A 21038-nucleotide genomic window follows, 5' to 3' on the forward strand; every position below is an offset into this window, starting at 1 on the left:
GTTCTAAATTTAATTTTACATTTAATATGTGGCTGTAATTGGAGTCAGTAAATATTTATCTTTCTTTATATAACAATTAGATACAGAGCTCGTCAGTGAATTTCTAAGTTATTTTCTGCAAAAAACCGTACACTTTTCAGGTGCCTCAGTAGCCCCTGGAATCACAGTTAAAGTTGCCCCCTCCCCAAAATCTGAAATGGCCCCTGGTGAGCCAGGAGCGGCCACAGGGCTGCAGGGTATCTGGGGCTCCAGCAAGATGCAGCCCCCGTGTGAGAGTGCAAAGCCCGGCTTGAGCTGCAGGCAGAGCGCCGGGCACCACAAGCCACAGCAGCAGTGTAGGAGTAAGGGTGGGAACAGCAGCCAGTGATTTTAGTTTACTGTTTATTTACTGTGTGGTGTTATAAATAACTAACACGTTATGTCATATGGAATCACTGTGTGGTAAACAGAGAATTGATTGATCGGTCTGTAGCAAGAATAATCATGCATTAGGTATCTACGTAAATTAGCTTTGCAGGGGGGGCCTGTCACATTGGGCCCCAGGCAAATGCCCTGGTTGCCGCCCCCTAACGCCAGCCCTGGCTTTTATACGCAGAGAACCAGGCACGTGCAGGGCCGTGGAGTTTTTATAGCACGTTGGGGGCCTTAAAAAGAAAAAGGTTAAGAACCCCCCCAAGCCTCCCTGGTGGGTGCCCCTCACATCTCACAGCAGCTGCTGGTTAATCAGGTCATGCTCCAGTCCTGGGATTCTGGCCCATTTTCCTAGCCCCACCGAGGGGGGTTGTTTCCTGTCCCACAAATTAGAGCATTTCCACCCGCTTACCTCGTGGGTCTGTTCCTAGAATGGAAGCAGCATATTGAACAAGTCCCAACAGGTTTGCTACACCCTGGCCTCCTCCCATTCTCCACCCTGGGAATTTCCTGCCCCGCTCCAACCCCCAAACCAGACTGCCCAAGCCTCCCACCTCCTCTGTATTTACTGTCCCTCTCCCTCCAGCAGGAACCCACCAGCAACCCCCCCCCCATAACCCCTACCTGAACTGGCTCCACTGCAGCCATTTCCCTTCCCTGTCCCATGGGAGGATGGGATGAGCTGGAGCGAAACATGAACGACATCCTGCAGCCTGGCAGGGCGAGAAGGGCAGTTGTGGAGGTTTCAGAACAGGCTTTAGTTCATGTCACATCACGATTCCCCCAGGATCTTCCCCTGCAGAGACACAGCCTAGGCTCTGCCATGCTGGGAACATGCTCCATCTCTTTATTGCAGGGGAGACCTGGCCCCTCCTGCCAGGCTAAGCCCACAGGGAGATTTTTCAGCCTCCCCAGTAATAAAGTCTCTGAACAAAATGCTGGAAAGGAGCAGAACCAAAGGGGCTGGGCAGGCTCCATAGGGACACTGGCTCCTCCCTTCCCCTCCTGTGCGGCCATGTCCTGTCGCTGGCAGAGATCTGCCCCCCCCATATCCCCCCCAGAGGCAGCCGTGTGTGCGGGCTCCCCTAGCCAGCACCTACTAACACCCACCCACGCTGGGGGAGTGACACAGGACAGCAAATTCCACCTACCCAGGACAAATTGCTGCAGATAAACGGGCTGGGTTCACATCCCAAAGCTGAGCAGAATTTAAGAATTACGGAGAGAATAGGGAAAATAAGAGACTAGAGTCTCAATAATTTTAGGGAAAATGAGGGAATCTCCTTGGATTTTCTAGCCACATGTGGGGAGGGGAGAGAGAAGGGGAAGAACCAGAGAGAATTGTTATCAGATTTTGAGACGGAAAGAAATGGCACAAACAGGAAAAGGATGCGAGTGGCTCACCCCCGTGACCATAGGCATGAGCAGCACATTTCATTAGGGTGTGCACCCAGGGAGCCCCGCCCTAGCCACACCCCATCCACTGCCTCCCACTTCCTGCCCCCTGGCTGCCCCCCTCAGAACCCCAACCCCCCCTGCTCCTTGTCCCCTGACTTACCCCTCCTGAGACACCCCCACTGTAACTGCCTCCCTAGGACCCTACCCCCTACCTGTCCCCCTAACCATTATCCACACCCCTGTCCCCAGACAGACCCCCGGGACTCCCACGCCCCAACCAACCGCTCCCCGCTGATCCCAGACACCTCTAGAGGTTTGAGCTACTCCCTGTGGATCACCCCACTCAAGGAGCGTTTGTTCTAGACCGCAAGACGGCTAGACAGGGAAACATCAGACGCTGCTCCCAATGCTACACTCAGTTTTTCAGAAATGAGTCGACTTTATGGCCAGAAGAGACCATTAGAGCATCTAATCTGACCCCCTGCATATCACAGGCCTCCTGTAGGACACCATAGCTACTTTTGGGGCGAACACATTCCAGAAAGGCATCTAGTCTTCATGAAATGACATCAAGAGATGGCGAATCCACCACTTTCCTTGGTAGCTTGTTCCTGTGGTGAATCATCCTCGCTGTTGAATATTTGTGCCTTAGTTGTAATATGAATTTGTCTCTTTTCATGTTCCAGCCATTGGGTCTTGTTATGCCTTTCTCTGATTGATTCAAGAACCCTTTAATACCCAATCTTTTCTCTCCATTAAGGCACTTCAACACTTCAGTGAAGTCACCTTTCAATCTTCTTTTGATAAGCTAAACAGGTTGAGCTCTTTCAATAGCTCAGTAGAAGGCATTTTTCTCCAGCCCTCAGAACATGTCGTGTCTCTTTGCTGCCCCAGCTCCAGTTTCACAACATCTTTTTCACATGAGGACACCAAAACTAGAGGCAGTATTCCAGTATCAGTCTCACTGATGCCGTGTCACCTCTTGTAATGTTATTGACATAATCTGTAACTGTATAGATCACTGCTGTGACCACGGTTCTATATTTGCAGCCAATATTGTAGAAAGGTTGTCGTGTAAGGGGTCTATGGAGAGGTTCTGATTGACTGATTATAATGATGCTATCTCTAGATGTGTATCATTTTTGTAGTTGATGTTATGATTATAGGCTCTATGCTGCCCGTATTTCAAACTTGTGCTCTGCTTCTGGGGAACACCCCAGCCAGACAAGTTGGTGTCAGTTCTGCCTAGAACGAACCCTCCTTGAGTGGGGTGATCCACCTGGAGTAGCTCAACCCTCCAAAGTGCCTGGCCAGGGGCAGGACATTAGCCCAGCAAGGGAGGGGTGTGGCAGTGACATCACAAAGGTCTTTTGCAGGACCTCAGACTATTGGTCAAAGACCATTGGTGGGGAGCTGGTGACCTCACAGAGAGATGCTGACATCAGCCAGGCAGGACAGGGGCGAGGGGCCAGGGAAACCTCAGAGACCCCTGTGGCTTTGCTTCAGCAAGTCTCCTTCTCCAGGTCTCTCTCTTTGAGGACTGAGAGAGTATTCGGGTTCACGGACGTGAGCGCCAGGAGGAACCTCTTTCGAGTTTTCTCCTTCCCTTTTAGTGATTTTACTAGAAAACAGCCATCCCTGTTTAGAAGGTAAGAGCCTCCTCGAGGTTTGAAAGCTGTTCAGTCTGATCCATCTGGTGAGAGTTGAATTCTAGGCATGGAAAACACAAGTTTAAGCAGGCCGAATTTTATTCTGAATTTTATTTGATCCCCACCAGTGACCTGGGCCATCCTTTGGGCTGTCTGGTGAGAACCCTCAGCCTCCCTTCCTCAGTCTCTACCCTGACTGGCTGAGCAGGGGGTGACTGACAGGGAGGAGACTCAGGTCCTTGTTGGTCTCTTTTAAGACCAAGGAAATAAGTCAGAATCAGTTCTATGTTTGACGAATTTTGCTGCTTCTCTGCATTAATGGTCTCTGAGCAGTTCATGATTCTCTCTAACATTGCAGTTCTCCTCAAATACTTGCTGAATAATTCCTGTGCACTGTTCTTGGTCTGGAGCTCATGTGAGAGCACTTTATTCAGGTCATTCAATGTCTGAAATTCAAGATCCGATGGTTAGTTTGAAAATCAGGGCTCCTGGGTCCTATTCCCAACTCTGCCACTGACTGGGTGTGTGACCTAAGACAAGTCATTTCTCCTTTCTCAGCCTTAGCTTCTCCCTCTTTCAAGTAGGGATAATAATGATCCGCTCCTACCTACCTCACGGTGGGTGAAGGATGGGGATCCATTGGAGAGTGTCACTAGGAGTAGTGCATAATATGAAGTGTCCTATCACGTTTACTCAGAGCAGATTATGACATAATAGAATAGCTGAAACAGTCTATTTTATTTGTATTTTTTTATTTTTAAATTGTTAAGAGCAGCAATGACTTAGATCAGATTGAAGCATCTTATCTAATGTTTGAGATCGAAGTGTCTCCTCTTTGTGTGCGACGAGACAATTTAACGCACTGTGACAAACAGGAGATGCTTTTGTTTTGAACAAAATCTTTTTGCAAAGAACTTTCATCCCACTTGTTATGATTTCGAGAAACAAACTGGTTTAGTCTGAATGGGATTTTCTGACAGAAATGGTTTAAATGACATTTCCCCACCATTTCAATTCCTGGGCTCTATCCCTGCCTCTGGAGGTTTTTTTTTGTCTGTTAGAACAGGAGTCAGAACTGGTGGCTTCTCTTTCTGGCTCTGCCACTGCCTTGCTGTGTAGGCCCTTGGGTAGGTCATTTCCCTTCTCTGGACCTCAGGCTCCTCCCCATCTGTCCCATGGAAACAGGGACAGTTCTCGAGCTCTGGGCAGTTGTGAGCCTGAGTGAGATAAGGGGCGATAAAGCCCTCTGTGAAGGAGAAAGGGGAGTTTCAGGGTGTTTAGCACCAAGGAATTCTAAAGTTTGCTAAAATGTCTAGTCTGCGGAAACAAGAAATGGTCGGGGCCAAGCTTTTTAACCACTGCCTTTTCTAAAGCCCATTCAGGGATGTGGGTCTCTGTCTTTTCGGTACCTGGGGTTCTTTGCCAGCAGGAGAGAAGAGGTTCCTGCCTCCATTTTTGTGGCCTTAACAAACCAGGTGTTGTGCCCCAGTTCTCGTCTGAGATCCCTGAAAAAGAACATCTTCCCATCCATGAACAAGACAGGACCTATCTTTCAAAGGGGAACAAAGAGACCCATTGGACTTGCAGACTAGCCAGCCTCACTTCCATAGCTGGAGAGATACTGGAATACATTCTTAAACAATCAGTTTGTCAGCAGCACCTACAGGATAATTTGATTCTTAGGACGAGTGAGCATGGATTTGTCAAGAACAAATCATCCCAAACCCAGCCTCTTTCCTTCTTTGGCAGGGTTCTGGGCCTAGTGGAGGTGGGTAAACAGTAGATGGGATCTATCTTGGGGTTACTAAGGCTTTTGGCACAGTCCCGCAGGACATTCTCACAAGCAAACCAGGGAAATGAGGTCTAGATGCAATCAGTGTCATGTGGGTGCAGAGCTGGTTGAAAGCCCAGACTCCAAGGGCCCTTCTCCATGTTTGGCTGCCCAACGGAGAGGGCAACCACGGTATTAAGTAAAATCTGGGCAACCACGGTGTGCCAACGTTTTTATGGCTGACTTAGAACAACGCTTCCTCAGCTCTCGTCTCCTAATGCCCCTTGAGGAATTGCACCATGATTTCAACAATTTCCATCCCACCTACAACCTCTGCCTGGACCAGTCCACACAAGAGATCCACTTCCTGGACACTACTGTGCTAATAAGCGATGGTCACATGAACACCACCCTATACCAGAAACATACTGAACGCTATACTTACCTACATGTCTCCAGCTTTCACCCAGACCACATCACACAATCCATTGTCTACAGCCAAGCTCTAAGATATAACCACATTTGCTCTAACCCCTCAGACAGAGACAAACACCTACAAGATCTCTATCAAGCGTTCTTACAACTACAGTACCCACCTGCTGAAGTGAAGAAGCAGATTGACAAAGCCAGAACAGTACCCAGAAGTCACCTACTACAGGACAGGCCCAACAAAGAAAGTAACAGAACCCCACTAGCCGTCACCTTCAGTCCCCAACTAAAACCTCTCCAGTGCATCATCAAGGATCTACAACCCGTCCTGAAGGGCAATCCCCCACTCTCACAGATCTTGGGAGACAGGCCAGTCCTTGCTTACTGACAGCCCCCCAACCTGAAGCAAATACTTACCAGCAACCACACAACAAAAACACTAACACAGGAATTTATCCTTGCAACAAAGCCCATTGCCAACTCTGTCCACATATCTGTTCAGGGGACACCATCATAGGACCTAATCACATCAGCCGTGCCATCAGGGGCTCATTCACCTGCACATCTACCAATGTGATATGTGCCATCATGTGCCAGCAATGCCTCTCTGCCATGTACATTGGCCAAACCAGAGAGTCTCTACATAAAAGAATAAATGGACACAAATCAGACATCAAGAATTATAACATTCAAACACAGCCAGAGAACACTTCAATCTCTCTGGTCACACGATTACAGACCTAAAAGTTGCAATATTACAACAAAAAACCTTCAACAACAGCGTCCCACGAGAGATGCTGAATTGGAATTAATTTGCAAACTGGACACCATTAAGTTAGGCTTGAATAAAGACTGGGAGTGGGTGGGTCATTACACAAAGTAAAACTATTTCCCCATGTTTATTTGTCCCCCTACTGTTACTCACACCTTCTTGTCAACTGTTGGAAATGGGCCATCCTGATTGTCACTACAGGTTTTTTTCTCCTGCTGATAATAGCTCACCTTAACTGCTCACTCTCATTATAGTGTGGATGGCAACACCCATTTTTTCATGTTCTCTGTGTATATATATATATATCTTCCTGCTGTATTTTCCACTGTATGCATCTGATGAAGTGGATTTTAGGCCACGAAAGCTTATGCTCAAATAAGTTTGTTAGTCTCTAAGGTGCCACAAGTACTCCTCATTATTTTTGCAGATAAATTAATGGAGGTTAAGTCCATTAATGGCTATTAGGCAGCCTGGGTAAGGAATGGTATCCCTAGCCTCTGTTTGTCAGAGGCTGGAGATGGATGGCAGGAGAGAGATCACTTGATCATTACCTGTTAGGTTCACTCCCTCTGGGGCACCTGGCATTGGCCACTGTTGGCAGATAGGATATGGGGTTGGATGGACCTTTGGTCTGACCCAGTCTGGCCATTCTTCTGTTCTTATGAAGGGAGGGGCAGAGCCCTGCAACAGAGTTTCTGTAGTGTAGTGGTTAACATGTTTGCCTAACACGCAAAAGGTCCCTGTGTCGGAGAAAAACTCAGTTCTCGCTTTTTCATTTGGGTGCAGCAAAATCAAATACTTTATTATTTCTCCAGTAATTATAATGGAGGGAGAGAGTGCCATAGGACACAGGGTCGCCCCAGTCCCTGACAGGTCTCTCAACTGGTAAACAATTACAGCAAGCCTTTATACTTTTGTTACAGACAATAACTAGCAATAATACAGACAATAAAGAGCAACAACTTCATTTTGTTTATACATAAGCCATTCTGCTATCTTGTTTTCTCACTCCTAGAAGACACCAGGCTGCATATTTGGTTATCAGTTACAAGGTCGTAATAACTTTTTACACAGTTCTTTCCCTCAGCCTCACACTATCCTTGCTTCTAGAAGTCTCACGTCATTAGGGTTACAGCTGGGCTAACTCTTGCTAACTGACTGACATGCATTAAGATCCCCTTCAAATCCTTATTAATTCTTTCCCTGCTTCCACACCTGGTTCAAAACCAGGCAGAAACATAAGGGCTTAATTTTTCCCAGCTCCTAGTGGCCTGTCCCTGCTGTTGTAGGAGCAGCAGTGATTTCTATGCTCAATAGGTCTGTTATACTTCCCCCATTCCCATTTTTGTCTCCTCTCCCTCTCTGAATGCCTGTGAAGTGGCTTTCCCCCTCCCGCTCCCTCCTGCAATGCTTGTGGGAAGATTGGGCTGGTTGAACACCTGGAAGATCAGAAGAGCTCCTAGATAGACAAGGTGCCTGGGACTCTCATTAGGCAGCACTCACACACCCAGAGCATGGACACTGCCCAAGGTGGAGTGTGACCCACCAGATGCAGCCAAGTCATCTCTAGTCGCAGGCCATGAGGAGCAGGTCCTTAAAAGGGGAAGGGGCCCTGTGCTCAGGAGTCACTCACAAGCTTGTACCTCCAGTGAATGCCCTTCGCCTGGACCGCCTGGCCAGTGGTTCGCTGTGTTACATTCCATCGTGCCTCAGGAAGACTTACCTCCATCGCACCGTCCATCGCGGCGCTGTGGGACACTTACCTTGCAGAATCCTGTGCCTGCCTCTTGGCTTCCCAGGGGTGGCTACTTGCAGCCCAGGAGAAGAAGGATGGTTCTGGTGAAAGGAAGACAAGCAAAGCACTGGGAGGAAATTTGGGTGTGGGCGCTGCGCTGGGGGTGGGGTGCAGGAGGGGTGGTGCAGCTCCCAAAGTGACCGGTACACACAACCCTCTGGCAGCAGCTCCTAGATGAGTGGGGCCAGGGGATCTCCATGTGCTGCTGTCTGCAGGTGCTGCCCCCAGAGCTCCCATTGGCTACAGTTCCTGGCCAATGGGAGCTGCAGAGATGGTGCTCGGGGCAGGGGCAGCATGTGGAGACACTCCCCCCACCCCAGGGGATGCTGGGAGATGCCAGCCACTTCTGGGAGCGGCACAGAGGGACGGAGGCAGAGTGGGCATGGAGCCACCTCAGTGCTGCTGGCACATCTCTGCACACCCCTTGTGGGGGGAGGGGAGCAGAGGCCTCCATGTGCTGCCTGGGGTAGGGGCAGAGCACGGAGCTGCCTCCCCTCCCGGGTCTATTACAGGAGTGGGTGGGTGGGTCTTTTGGCCTGCAAGGTGCAGCAGGTCAGACTAGATGATCACACTGGTCCCTTCTGACCTTAAAGGCTCTGAGTCTAAAAGGGAGAGGGAAGTAAAGGAAATTTAAAAAAAAATTAAACCAAGCATTGTAATACCAGGATGACTCCAACTGGTCATTATATAGTCCCACCCCTTTCTTCCTCCACTGGGTGTTTAATGACCTGTTGGGATTTGGGACACTGATTCTCTCATTCCATTGGTAAACTGATACAATGTGACTGAAATTAAACCAATTCCCAGTGGAGGAATCATCACATCATTGCATTGGCTGGGAATTGAACCCAGGTCAACTGCTTGGAAGGCAGCTATGCTCACCACTATACCACCAATGCATCTGGTGAAAGTCTCTGATTTTTCATACTTGGTGTCTGGTCACCTTACTTCTCAGCATGAGGCAAATGTCTCTGTGGTCTCTGCCGTTCATGGTGGGGAGTTTCCCCACTGATAACAGTTCTTGCTGGGTCGGGGAGGCGAGAGAGAAGAGGCGTTTATTCTGTTTCATTCCTCTCCATTTTCTGTTCCTCCCCGTCCCTTCTAGGGTCCTCCCTTCCATTTCAGACTGTGCAGTGACACCCTCCCCGCACCCAGGACTCTCGAGCCTCTGGAGCAGCACGATCCCATGAAATCCTCAGTGACCAAGGGTCTTTTCCAACTTCCAGGAGACCCAGCTTGAGTCTAAAGGAAGCTCTGTTCCTTCCTGGGGATCCTCTCTCCCTTCCTGGAGATCAGGATCATGAAGCCTCTGCCTTGCCTCCTGGGTCTGAATTAATGTCCCATTTCCCACTATGTGCTCCAAAGAAACAAATGTTTCTAACCCAGGTGAGCGGCGTTAATTCAGCTGGAATCCTTCACCCACATTCCTTAGGAGGTACAGACTCTCTGTGACACAGACTGACTGGGGTTCATCTCTGCATGTCCCCAATGGGGAAGGAAAGACACTGAGGGGGAAGGAAGAAGATGGACAGAAGGAGTCAAATGGGGCTAGACCAGAATAGGACATTTTCTGCCTGTTAAAATGTACTAGACTCTAATTGCTTAAAACAAAAACCCACCAGCTTCTGTTTGAACCATCAGCTTTTCACAGAGTAGCCAAAGTGGTGAAGCACAGACACACATAACCACCTACAGCCCAAGTTTGTCTAAGAAGCACCTATAGTGGCTCATGCAGGGGGAAATACAGCTGTGGGTGTGAGTACAGCCTCACCCAGAGCACTGGTTTTCATTAGCCATGGAGCTTCCTCTACTTGCTTTGTCTCAGTCACATGGAAAGTGCCATAGGAGGGTGATGAGAGTAAATTCTAAACTCTGAAATGCGGAGGTTGGCCCAGAGATTGGGATAAGGGGTTTGAAGAGAAAAAGCTCTAAGAGTATAAAACCAGACAGTCTCCAGGGGCAGGTCTGGTACAACGCCTCAACAGGGAGCCATTCGGGGGAGGGGGTTTCACTTCCTCTGTTCAATGTCCTGAGAGGTATTTGAAGGTGAAGATAACACCATGGCTAACAGGTGACTGGCATGTCCTGGGTTAAAGAAAGGGACCTGGGTTAATAGTCTGAAGATTTGCGTTACCGTCACTATCTGACTCCCCTTCAGTGCGGAGCAGGTGTGTACGTTGCTGGGTGAAATGCAGAGACTCCTGGAGAGCAGGGGCAGCTGTTTCCATGGCAGAGAGCCTGGCACTTAGGAGACTTTCTACACTTGCTGTTTTGAAGCAATTCAGTAAAATAACAGTGGAGCTACAATGTGTGGTCCAAAATTTCATCCGCCCCTGGTGCAAAAACGCTATTTTAGGATCTAAATCGGAGGCTCCCGGCACTAGGACACCTGACCAGAGAGCTCAGTAGTGGGTGTAAGAGCTGCTGACTCTGAGGGTCCCGGGCTAAATCCATTTGCAGGGGGAAGTGTTTTGATTTATTTGATGGATAATGAGCACCAGCTAACAGGGGAGAAGCCCTGAGAGTCGCTGCCACTCCAGCTGCTGCTAGGGCAGGGGGGAGCCCCAGGGGGCCAGCTGCTGCTCCGGCCACCCCAGAAGTGCTGCCAGAGACCACCAAGCTGTAGCTGCTCCTGCTGCCCTCAGAACCACTGGTCAAGTGGTCCTCAGTGCCGGCCACATTGGCCGCTGCTTGGGCGGTCCCTGGAGCCAGTTGATTGAGTGGCCCTGGAGTCAGCCACTGTGCCCACTGCAGAAGTCACGGAGGTTGCAGGAAGTCACAGAATCCATCACTTCCACCACCTCTGTGACAGACACAGAGACAAACCTCTCCCTGCTGTGACTGCCGTTCCTGGAAGGAAAGAGAAGAACGGAAAGTGAAGAGAGAAAGAAAAAGAGAGATTCCCTGTCACCTCTTTCCCTGCTGCCTCCCCTCTTGTATTCTGTAACCTCATCTCACTGGGTTCCCTGTGCTGGTGCCATGGGGGTGACACTAGAGTTCTGGGGATTTGGGGGGAGGGGAAGGGGGCTCTTCACTTCTCAGCATTTCACACAAATTTGTCTTTGGGCTGAAGTTTCTCCTGTTAGGCCTCTCAGTCAGAGCTGTACCCCACCCTGTTTGCGGGGGGGTGGGGGGTGGGGAGATGTAAATTGCAGAGCAGGCAGAGAAGTCGCCCATAAAGGGTCATATTGATCTGGTGACTGGTTCTGACCGGGGTCCCACGTCCTCTGACACAGGCTCATGTGCAGAACATGGGAGCTCTGGCTTGTCCTAAATGCTGTAGAATGAGAGTTCCTGGAAAGGGCAGGGGAGAGGGAGCAAGAGGAGAGAGGCAGAAACATTGGAGACAAGGAATTGGGGGGAGAAGAAGGAGAGAAGAGAGAGACAATAAATGATTGAAGCAGAACAGGTGTCCCAACTCTAACAATGTGCGTTGAAATATCAAGGGGATCTCCACATACCTGATCTCTTCCCCCCTCCCCTTTTTTAGTATTAATTTTTATTTTGACGTGTTTGGCTTAACCGTGATCTTCCCTTTCCCCACCTGTATTGCAATTTGGGGTTTATGTTTATTTTGCCTCCCTTTTGTTCATGTCATTATAACTGTAACAGCAAAGGAACCTGCAGGAGCAAAAACTGACTCAAAACTTCATTTCCCCATCATGCCGGAACATCCTCCAAACAGCTCACGCAGCTGGAATCATAACACGCAAGGCCAGGGGATGGGAGATGCAGGTTTCCAGGTGTTCTGTCTTTCTCAGATGACATATTCCAGCCTCTTGTGTGCCTCCATCCTGTATGACCTGCTGGACTTTGACACATTTATTGTCTCATTCTATAGATACTGTGATTGTAACACAATGTGACTGAAATTAAACCACTTCCAGATGAGGAAACAACAGAAGAGAAAAGCCATTATTGCATTGGCTGGGAATCAAACCCAGATGAATTGCTTGGAAGACACCTATGCACACCACTATACCAATGCATCTGGCAAGAGTAGCTTTCCTGCAGGCTGTGAGTGCTGGCAAAGGGGGTGACATACGACCATGGAGTTAATGAGCAGGGTAGATGGGCTGGAAGCTGCCTGACAGCTGAGAGCAGAGTTAGGATCCCAGAGTGACTGAAAGGGGGCAAAGGTGAAAACAGATCTCACTGGGAGCTGGCCCCACCCCCGCCCCACCCCTAGGAGAGGGGAACTGAAGCTCAACTTCAATCACAGAAAAATCTTCCCTGAGAAGGAAGGGGACAGCTTGTTTTAAAGACCAGGTTTGTGTTTGTTCCTGCTACATACGGAGGGGCTGGGTAGTGCTGATTCCAGCCCCCAGACTCTGGGAGGATAAGGAACAAATTCAGGCTGCCAGTGACCTGCAGGAGGGAGATGATCTTTTGACAGTGACGGATGCCTCATCCTAATAGGCCTTTGTCTGCCCCTTTCCAGTGACTGTTTGGCACAGGAATGCAGCCCCCACTCCTGGGTCTCTCCTGGGGAAATAATGTTTCTGTGCAAAACACCAAAGCTTTTAACAGAAAGGAAGAAAAGGAAATGGCCACATGATGGGACTAGGACATAAGGAATGAAACACAAGGTCCTTCTCCCATGTGCATTGATTTTAACCTTGTTTGTGGTGGTGTTGTATCCTTGTTGGTCCCAGGGGTCCTCTGGGGCGCCGGGCATTGGCCACTTTCGGGAGAGTGGGCTAGATGAACTGGTCTGACTCAGTGTGGCTGTTCTTATGTTCTAACCGCTGGTGATGGAAGAGACGAGCTTCCAGGCTACACAGAACTGAAGAAGGGTGCTGGGTTAGCTCCACAGCTTGTCTCTTTCACCAACAGAGGTTGGTCCTCTGCAAGCTCTTACCCTCACCCGCCTTGTCTCTCTTGGACTCTGAAAAGTGTTTTCTCTCCACTCCCCTTGGAGAGACGTTAAGTTTCCCTTTGGGCAACTATCAGGCTGAAGCAACTGTATTGACTGTGACACTAGAATTGAAGATTTAATATTATAAATAAATGAGTCTAAACCTGAGGTTCTGGTTTTCACATTGGTTTTTCTAACTCAGTTCCCAATGCTCTTCTAGAAAGGCCTCCAGGCTGCCTGCCCAGCCCAGCAAAAGTGGCCAGGAGAAAGCCCACACTGCTGCTCTTTCAGGTAGTTGAAGGCTGCTATCAAACCCCCCTCACTCCGTCAGTCCCCAGTCTGTGGCAGTGCATAGGATTCTTCCGTCCTAAGTGCAGGACTCTGCACTTCTCCTTGTTGAACCTCCTCAGATTTCTTTTGGCCCAACCCTCCAATTTGTCTAGGTCACTCTGGACCCAAACCCTGTCCTCCAGCGTTTGGATTTTTTACATGCTTTCAGAGGGCTGGTCTACACTGGGGGGGGGGGGGGAAATTGATCTAAGATACACAACTTCAGCTATTTGAATCTCCTTCTGTTGACTCCGCTACCGCCATTAGCGCTGGTGGAGTTCCGGAGTCGACCAGCACGTCTAGATGAGATGCGATATATTAATCCCTGAGAAATCGATCGCTACCCGCTGATACAGTGGGTAGTCTAGACGTACGCACAAAGCGAAAAGTACATGTTCCATGATTTCATAGGGCAGAGTTTTGTGCTATCGGGAGCTTTCCCTGTGTGAATTTGACAGGTGGATCAACATTATGACCCTTCTCAGGGTGCTGGGGCTCTGAGTCTCCTTGTTGCCACCTGTCACTAGGAAGAGGGAGTTTTCCATTTGGATGTTAGTGACCAAACTCACCAGCCTGCTGGAACTCAAGCACCCTCCTCTGAGCTACAGCAGCCACCCTCACCCCTGAGTTCCTTCAATGTGTCCCCCTCTAGGGTCCAGCCCGGATCACCAGATACTCAGTGAAATCCCAGATCCTCTCTTCCCGAAGTATCCCAGGTTACTAGTTGTTACTGTGGACCATTGCTACTGTATCTCACACAGCACCTGAGTACAGTTATCAAACAAGCAAAAAAATTATTTAACAACGGATAGAGATTTAAACAAACAAACATGAGTGATGGAAACCAACTGTTACCACTAAACAAAGGCAGAAAATGATAGAATAGAAAGGCCAGCACAAAAAATAGAGAGAGGAACAATAAGATATTAAAAGGACAATGGTTGGAACTCTCCATTTCTCTCAGTCTTTGGATTGATGGGTACTAGAGCTGTAGCAACAGTTGAGGAACCAGGGTAAATTAAATCAAATTAACTTTTCAAGATTAGCCATCATTTCCTGTATGACTAACAAAACACAAAACTACAAGAACTTTCAGTTTTCCAAAATAATTCAGATTATCACAGTCTCTTACTCTTTAACCAATAACTTCACCTATCATTTCATTTTAATTGGTAACAATAACATATTTAAAGATCACAAATTCTTGTCATGTATGTTAGTTTTCTTTTAATCCCCATTGCCAACAACTGAACCCTTGTTCTTATTGTGGTTTGTCCCAACGTAGGTCCCAACCACTTCTGTGAGTTCATATATCTCAGGATCTTCTGCCATATGTGTTGGTAGAAGGGGTCTTCTATGTCAGAATGTTTGCATCATGGAGAAAAATACCTCTCTTTTCACACTTTTTAATCTTTCAAAGTAGGAGGAGGTAGAGAAGTAATGTAAATGCATAAAACACAAGAGAAACCTCTCTGGTCTACACTGAAGACATTTATCGGGATAACTATATTGCTTAGGGGTGTGAAAAATCCACACAGCTGAGCAACATAGTAACACAGCCCTAACCCCCTGTGTAGATAGTGCTACATGAGCGGGAGAACTTCTCCTGCCAACATAGCCACCGCCGCTTGTGGGGGCTGGATTAATCAAGTCCGATGGGAGAAATCTCTCCCATTGGCTTACAGCATCTGTTATTGTAGTGCTACAGCAGCGCAGCTACATTGGTGCAGCTGTGCCAACATCAGCTTAATTGTGTAGCCACAGCGTCAGACACAAAACCATAGAATCAGGACTCAACATGCATGTATCTGGAAGTCTGAAATTGGAGGCTGACAAATCAGTTGCCTCATTGGTTACCATCATTTCTACAGCTGGAAAGTCCTTGTTACCCAACCAGGCAGCCAGTTTGGGATCCACAGGGAAGGACTGTCCTATGAAGCACTCTCTCTTTGCATCCAAACAGTGAAGGATGACTGTTCTCAATCTAACCCTGGCATACTTTGGAAGTGTAATCAGTGACACTGAACTAGGAAGTGGAGTTGTACAAACAATTTTCCTTGGGTCACCATAGCTTCCTTTACTGGGGTGGAAACCAAGAACTGGGTGTGGACTCTTTCAACCTCAGCTCTTTCCAAATCCTTGGTCTTAGATAGGGTAAATTTACAGTTCTCTGAAGAATACTTTACAAAACCACTTAAAATCTCAGCAGTGTGAATGAGGAATGGCTTCCTGAAACATGCCCAGCTTTTCTTTAATTCGGTGGCACAGGTCCAGGGAAGGGACTGGATACAGGCCTGGATCAGAATCTTCGTTAGTTACCAGAGCTGGAGATTCTATTAAAAAATGGCTATTTTTCGGAAGCTATTACATTTTCAACACTGGTTTCATTTTATACACATCTTTAGCACCTACAAAGGATAAATTTGACAAAAACTCCGCTTCTATTTCCTCAACATCTGTGTCATGAAGGGCTGCATTTCCCATACCATAGGATTAGCTAGGAGAGATCTTCTGTAGGGCCTGGGTTACAAATGCTTTGGGAACCAAACACATGGGCATTTTGCCTAGTTCAAAACCACTTACCATGGAATTCTCTTCCCAGATCATCGGAGACAATATTGCCTTAAACAACTGAAATACACTGTGATCAGATGCACTTCCTTCAGTTAGTTGGGGTTCTGCTGTTGTTCACCATTTCTGAGTGGAGATTTTAAATCACTGCTGTTTCTTTGTTAGCCTGTCCAGTAAATTAGAGAGTTCTCTCCTGTTGATAGAATTGAACTTCAACTTTCTCCATGTCATCATGGAGGGATGGGGAAAAAGCAAAGCTGAAATCATAAATGAGGACTTTAGCAAAGGGTCATTGTCTTAAATTCTTCAATAAATCTGAGCTACATCCTATCAAACTGAACTAATATCCAATTGGGTGACCAAACAGCCTTCAGGAAAGATAGAAACCCGCATCACAGAGAGAGAATACATTACAAAGAAAGTGTCAAGTGAAATTCCAGAGCAGGTTACATCTGATTATTCAGAATCAGAACAAGAGATTCTCCCATCACATTCTCCTCTGATCCATTCAAACCTGTTTCACTCATCCCTGTCTCCATAGTCAGTTATGTTATTTACAAAATTTTTAGTATCCTAGAATCCTCATAATGTGGGAAAAACAGCCCTCTTGCCAGAAGTTGCTTTACAATAGATAGAACCTGGAATTTAAAAACTCTAAATGATCACACTGTATTTGGGATCCATTTGAATTCCCCTCCCAGGACTTTGACACTTTCATCTCCAGTCATAGCGACTCTGATATAGGATTAAAGAAGTCAAAACATCATCTGCAAGCACAGACAATGGAGAATGCTTCATCACATGACACTTTGAGAAGTGAATGGATAGAATGTGATGAAGATAAACTCTGCCTGGCTCAGGCAAAAGGTAACAGTTCTGCAGTGATGGGGAAGGAGGGAATCTCTGAGTCACCCCATCTCCTTCCAGTGTCACAGAAGCTGTAATTATACTTTTTTCCTGCCCCTGCTCCTCTTCATTTACATATAATTTGAAAAATTCCCAATATAACTGCTCTTCAGCACAACCCAGAGCAACGTGAGAACAACTGGCAAGGATACAAGCTGTATCACTGGTGACTCTAACAATAACTTTGCAATAGGAGGAATGGTATAAATGTGATGCTCCCTGGTTCCTCATAGGAAGGGCACACTCCAGTTACTTGTGGGACAATAGAAAGGACAAATAGGTCCATCTCAAAAGAGGGCGAACTGCAAAAGGCAAAAATGGGCCACTCATCTGGACAAGCTGAGGGATAACGGTGCTTCAAAGAGCTTTAAAAGTTACTATGTGGGAATCAGGAAAAGTATTAAAGAAAAGGAAGTCTTGATAGCCCTAGAGAGTTTTACAATGTTTATCTCCCTTGCATATTCTCTGATGGCTAACATGGGTTGAGCTGCGACTGAAGGTTTTCCCACACAAACTGCATTCATAGGACCTCTCCCCTGTGTGGATTTTCTGATGTTCAGAAAGGGCTGAACTCTTAGTGAAGCATTTTCCACACTCACTGCATTCATAGGGCCTCTCCCCTGTGTGGATCCTCTGATGTCTAGAAAGGTCTGATCTGTGAGTGAAGCTTTTCCTACACACACACTGCATTCATAGGGCCTCTCCCTTCTGTGGATTCTCTGATGAACAGAAAGGGCTGATCTTTGAGTGAAGGTTTTCCCACACTCACAGCATTTGTAGGGCCTGTCCCCTGTGTGGATTCTCCGATGAACAGAAAGGTTTGAGCTGCTAGTGAAGCATTTCCCACACTCACGACATTCAAAGGGCCTCTTCCGTGTGTGGATTCTCCGATGAACAGAAAGGGCTGATCTGTGAGTGAAGTTTTTCCCACACTCACTACATTCATAGGGCCTCTCTCCTCTGTGGATTGTTTGATGCCTAATAAGGTGGGAGCTGTGACAGAAGGTTTTTCCACACTCACTGCATGTATTTTTTTCTCTTTCGCCTGAGGATATCCTGCTGTGTTATGGTTTCCATGAGGTCCTTCTGAGTTCCCCAACAGGAAATAAATTTATCCACTTTCTCCCCTGGCTGTTTCCTTGCTCTGTTTCTGGTCTGTGTTGAATCTCCCAGGATTTTCAGGCTGAGAATTCTGCTCCTCTTTCTCACATGCCATTGCATCACCTGCTGCGATAGAGACAGAAACCTCAAACAGGGATGGAAAGGGGAAGACCAAACGAAAACAAGTGCTGAAGACAGGTCAAATAAAAATCAGGAGCTGAACTCCCCCAAACTCTTCCCCCAAATAGGAGAGAGGAGGGGGATGAATTCAGCCTTCACCTCCCATCCAAATACGCAGGGGGAAGGGAGGAAGCTACTGCCTGGTGTCTGCTAGGATCTATAGGAAGCCATGAACTATATTTACCCTGAGGATACGACCCCTGCTAGGGACAAATAATGAACTGAGAGACCTCCCCAACGGCTTTGTTGGGCATCCCAGATGTTTCCTTCAGGCACTTACAGATTCTGAGGTGGTTTAATGTTTCCTCACCTGTGCAGGGAGATCTCAGGATCTCTCTTTCCTCTGAACCCTGGAGGTCTGGGACCCATGGCTCTTCCCCTTGTTCCAGCTGGGAGATCACATCACGTTGGAAAACTAGAAACCCTGCTCAGATGAAAGAAAACAAAGGAGTTCAGTTGATTTCATAAGACTTGGGCATAAAAAAACATTTTATTCATTTAACTTCAGTGCTTAGTGTGATCTGGTGGGCCAGGGGCAGTTCTCACTGAAAATTCCAAAGTTAGGGCAGGCTGAAAAAGGGAGAGCAGATGCTCCCAAAACTGCTGGTTAACACTGAAGTTAAATTCACTAACCAGTCACCAACTGTGCTTCTGATCCCCCACACAGGTTATCGAGAAGCTGAAAAAAGAAATCACACAGCCCCCTTTATTCCATCCCATTAATAAAGAATCAAAGAAGGGTAATATGATTAGTGCCCACTAACAAAGGTTTAGAGAAAATAGAGCCTATCAAACTAACGGGATATACTTATTGGATGAGATCAAAAGTTTGGTTACAGCTAATAGTATTGATGTAATTTACCTAAACTTCTGTAAGGGATATGACTTGATCAGCACAATATTTTTACTAAAAAAACTAGAATGATACAAAATAAACACGGCATACATTAAATAGATTAAAAACTGTAATAGTAAATGGGGAACCAGGGTCGAGTGGATTTCTTTCTAGCAGGTTCCCGCAGGGATTGGTTTTTGGCCCTGTGCTATTTAACATTCTTATCCATGAGCTAGAAGAGAGTATAAAATCATCACTGATAAAGTTTGCAGTTGTCACAAAGATTGGGGTTGGTGGTAACTAATGAAGTGCCAGTAGATTCAGGCTCCATCACTGGGAGTCTGGGAAGTTGTCCCAGCCCGGGCTGGAGGGTTATTTCCTGTTCCACAAAGAGGGGAAGTTCCATTCCCAACTCCTGTGCCTTGAAATTAGGCCCTATCTGACACTACACCCCCATATTCAGTATAGTGGTATGGTTATAATATGATTAGGACATAATTATGATGTATTTTGTACAAGATGCATCGTGTGGTGTCACTGGAAAAGTTATGATTTGCTGAATATGATTATCCTATTTGTGTGCACATATCACGTTCGTATTTGAAGTTATGGATACTGACTCTGTATCTGTATTTCAAATGTGCTTACTCTGGGTAACACCCACAACGAGCCTTTCAGGTACAACAATGAAGAAGCCAGACAGAGCTGATGGCTCATCAACAAAGACTCGACTGTGGAAGAGCTTAGCCTTCCTCTGAATGTTTCAGCCAGCCAATTAGTCATGGATACTATGACGCAGCAGGGCCTGTGACCAGACCACATGACACTAAACTCCATTTTAGTACCAGTATTTTTCCACAAACTGGACTGGGAACTGAGTTTGGAACAAAGGGTTCCCGCCATATGGAAAAGCAAATAAGGTGGGGTGTGACGTCATCCCTTGGTCTCATTCCCCACACAAGAGAACTCCTGGAAACACCTAAGAAACAAAAACTGAAGTGGGGGGAGTGCTGGTCCCAGGGTAAAGGGTTTTCTAGCTTGTGTATGGAAACTTGGTGGACTGCTTGTATCAATTAGTCAGGGTGAGAAACTGCTAATTCAAATTCTATCCAGATAGTATGTTAGGCTTAGTTTGAGTTTCGGTATTTGCTAAATAATCTGCTTTGATCTGTTTGTTATCACTTATAATCAATTAATCTACCTTTCTGCAGTTAATAAACTTGTTTTATGCTTTATCTTAACCAGCGTATTTTGAGTGAAGTGTCTGAGGAAAATCTCAGCTGGGTTAGCACAAGCTTGTTGTGCACATCTTTCCCATATCGAGGGGAAGGCGAACTATATTAATGAGCTGACATTACAGAGATCCCTGTGCACTATAAGAGGGTATAATTCTGAATTTATACTACAGCAAGTGTGCAAGGCTGGGGAGCTGGGAAATTGGCTGTTGTCGTCTATCTGTCCTTGAGTGGCTTAGGTAAAGCACTCAGGTAGCTTAGTTGGGTGTATGGCGCCACCTGCTGTCGTATTGGGTGATAACGGGGCCTGGAGAGCCTGGCTGAATCTCCAGCAAAGCAGTGTGAGAAGGGCCAGCCCAGCTTGAGGGTTAGAGGGCACAGCGGTTCCCAGACTGCCCCTGGGGGTGACAACCCATCACACCCTAAACTACACTAGTGTCAGCAGGTTTGTCACATCCTGTCCCCTCCCTTTCTCCACCCGAGATATTTCCTGCCTCCCACCACCTCTAGCAATTCCCACCCTCCTATGCATTTACTGCTCCTCTCCCTCCAAGCAGAACCCACCACCAGCTCCCTGATAATCCCTTACCTGAGCCAGCTCCATTGCAACCATTTCGTTCCCCCAGGGAGGATGGGATGATCTGGAGCAAACCATGGACGTTATTCTGTAGCCTGCTGGGGTGAAAAGGACAAGGTGTAAGAATTCAGATGGGGCTTTTGTCCATTCCACAAGCCGATTCCCCCCAGGTTTTCCCCTGCTAATGGACATTCTAGGTTCTGCCACACTGTGAAGCACA

The 21038-nt window shown here is 47.2% G+C and overlaps 1 non-coding gene across 1 annotated transcript; it reads right to left on the reverse strand.

Moving 5' to 3' along the window:
• Positions 1-9052: 9052 nt before the first annotated feature.
• Positions 9053-9124, reverse strand: TRNAG-UCC. The gene has a single exon. It is a non-coding gene; the product is annotated as a tRNA-Gly (tRNA).
• Positions 9125-21038: the final 11914 nt, after the last annotated feature.

This window comes from Mauremys mutica, unplaced genomic scaffold (assembly GCF_020497125.1).
Source record: "Mauremys mutica isolate MM-2020 ecotype Southern unplaced genomic scaffold, ASM2049712v1 Super-Scaffold_100046, whole genome shotgun sequence".
NCBI lineage: Eukaryota > Metazoa > Chordata > Testudines > Geoemydidae > Mauremys > Mauremys mutica.